General features: G+C 27.2%; 1 long non-coding RNA gene across 1 annotated transcript; it reads right to left on the bottom strand.

The window, feature by feature from the left end:
* Nucleotides 1-806: 806 nt before the first annotated feature.
* LOC135212279 (uncharacterized) lies at nt 807-2,659 on the bottom strand. The gene is made up of 6 exons (XR_010313837.1): nt 2,580-2,659; nt 2,256-2,282; nt 1,930-1,962; nt 1,618-1,653; nt 1,037-1,069; nt 807-870 (listed from the first exon to the last, which is right to left on the bottom strand). It is a non-coding gene; the product is annotated as an uncharacterized LOC135212279 (long non-coding RNA).
* Between the last annotated feature and the right edge of the window lie 459 nt (nt 2,660-3,118).

Here is a 3,118-nt window from a genome sequence, read left to right as displayed (position 1 = left end):
CATATTCATTACATATCAAACATAAGTTTATATATGATAAATTGCCAGACCATAGCAGTATTAACTCTTAATGATCAACAAATTGTCCTCATTTATCTAAACGGTATACTTAAATGGCTACCCAGGTTGTACATTTAAAGACTGAAGGTGTCTTGTTATTAAATCATAATTCCCATATTTAGTATATATGTATATATATATATATATATATATATATATATATATATATATATATATATAGATATATATATATGTTATGTGTGTGTGTGTGTGTGTGTGTGTGCATGTGTGCGTGTATGTGTGCGTGTGTGCGTGTGTGTATTAAAGTGTTTCAGTTATTAGAAAAATATACATTGATTACATGACTTTTTAAAACGTCTAGGCCATATCTTCTATATTTATGACAATTTAGTATTGTATTTTATACATTTTTATTTGGGTAATATTGTTATTTTTATAATATATAAATATCAATTAATATATAAAATTGAGATTCGTCGTGATTTTGTGTCAGTCATGTTGCTCGATATTTTACTCTTATTTTCAACTATAAAATTACCAATGTATTAATATCTATTAATTATGAATAAACTAGAAATGCGTGATTATAATTTAATTAGTACATATCCAGTTTCAAGACTTGACGAGAAAAGCATTTTTGAAAAAATACCTCATGAGATGCATTTCATAATAATCTGTATTTGGCAGAGGGAAAAATCAAAGAAATATAATGTTTAATCCACTTTATTGTAGTAAGAAGAAAAAGGAATCAAAGCCAAAGTACTGAATTACAATTAAATGTCAGCTGGTAGACTAGCAGATCTTACTCCTCCATTCATAAGTAGGACCTTACACTGGGCACTTGGATACCTGCGAGAAAAAAAAAAAAGTTTTATTATTAAACGAGTTTGTATATATGTGTGTGGTTGTATGTTTGTATTATAAATTTATAAACCAAAAAAGGAATATAATTTCATTCATAACATGTTTGTATATATCTCCAGTGAAATTTTTTATGAAATGTTGAATATCTTACCAAAGTAGTCAGTGTAGTCTGAACTGGCTTTACCTGTAAAGGGAGAAAGTTTGTAGTTTATTGGTAAATTATGCATATGATTCATAATAGAAATGTGATAAATATAGAAATATAGTCATGTTGATGAATAATATGTAATTAAACTCATATATATATATATATAATATATATATATATATATATATAATATATATGTGTGTGTGTGTGTGTGTGTGTGTGTGTGTATTTATATATAGTTATATATAATATATATATATATATATATATATATATATATATATATATATATATATATATATATGCTAATAGTAAGATATAGCTGAGAGATTAAGAAAAAAGTGAACTCACTGTAAATAAGTCTTAACTTATTCATGAAATTAAACTTTTTAATATAATTGTGAAGCAGAGATAAAATTCACCAAATATCTGTGTAAAAAACAAATGGTTGTAAGGTATTATATTCACAAAACATAAAAAAAATAGTAAAATTAACTTAGGGTCTTTCAAAAACTTCTGCAAATGAGAATGACTGTTTTTTGATACGTAAATAAGTATAAAAACATATGTAAGGTTTAACTTACGACAGTACTGCACACGATGGTGGTTATGTTGAACAGCTGTTAAAGAAACAATGATTTCCATTAGAACGAAATTAAAGACCAAATTCCATTCTGAGACATATTTTCGTAGATGTCTCGAGATGCTGACTGTCATGGTATGAAATGTGACGTAATGACATTCATCCATAAATATTAATGGTTAGGCAATTACAGCAAATGTAAGAAAATCGATGTTTAAGAAATAACAAGAAATTCATTGGACAAAAATTGCATAAAACCGATTTCAGATAAGACGAAGACTTAATTTGGAGTTAAAAGTGGCAGTTTACTTACGCTAGTGAGAAATTTCTCCTTGCCTGCATCAACCTGGAATAATATTTAGAATATTAATTATAATGCCAAGATGACCTTATCATAAAGAGAAATAATCAACAATGCATAGTTACAATATTCATTTAATTCTACTTTCTCAATTAAAAACTTTTCCCCATTTAAACAGAATTGAATTCATAGATTTAAGAAGAACTGTATTTTACTCTTGCAATGATATGAAGTATTTAAATCACAAAATTGTAAATTCATGAGTTCATGGAACATAAGTGAAGTCTCGATAAATATTGCAAAACCTTTAATGTGTTTAAAAAAATTTCTTTGCTTACCTTGACGGTTAAGTTATCCGAAAAAACCTGTGAGAAATGGGATATAAAAAGAGTTATCAGAGAAGTAAAACTAATTAGAAATTTTGGTTTCTGAATAAAACAATATATATATATATATAATATATATATATATATATATATAGTTATATTAATTATATATATATATATATATATATACATATTGGTATATATAAACATAAATATAATTATAAACCCCTAGATCCATAAAGCTCCCTAGATTCCGGGAATTTTCCAGATTTATTTTTGTTCGAATAACCAAATATTTCCAAAAAAAACTTAGCGTAAGAAGAAGTCTCCATTTACCTGCATAGCCACAGCGAAGATGACTAAAGCAAAGAGAATAGATTTCATCGTGATATCAAGGCGTCTTCACAATTAATTCTGTAAAACAAAATGTCAATTATAAATCGCAAAACAATAGCTTATATTAATGCGGAAAGTTTGCACTCATTACAGAATACAAAAAGGAACTTTTGACGTCAGCAAGGAGATTATAATTATCTGTAAATGACGAGAATTTTTAGTTTTCTATTAAAAACACCAAAAGTAAGTTAAATGGTAACTATTCTTTACTCACCTCAGTGAACAATACTAGAAGCTCAACTTCGTAGACTGCCTACTAACTGGGTCTTTTATACCACCAATGGCAAGTGTCCACTTCTGCCTACATCATATTTATGGTTTGATTAATGTCAGAACAAATTACAGGTCTTTATGCCGAGAGTTTAAAGCAATATCAGATTTTTTGAAATCGCTGTCCATTCTTTTACCACCCTTTCATTGTAAGAATAGAGAGACTATTCCAAAGGTATTTTGATTGTTGGGTGTTGAAAGGTGGTTCT

Source organism: Macrobrachium nipponense, chromosome 40 (genome assembly GCF_015104395.2).
Source record: "Macrobrachium nipponense isolate FS-2020 chromosome 40, ASM1510439v2, whole genome shotgun sequence".
Classification (NCBI taxonomy): Eukaryota; Metazoa; Arthropoda; class Malacostraca; order Decapoda; family Palaemonidae; genus Macrobrachium; species Macrobrachium nipponense.
The sequence above is the reverse complement of the archived record's forward strand: the minus strand, read 5'-3'. Positions and strand labels throughout refer to the sequence as shown.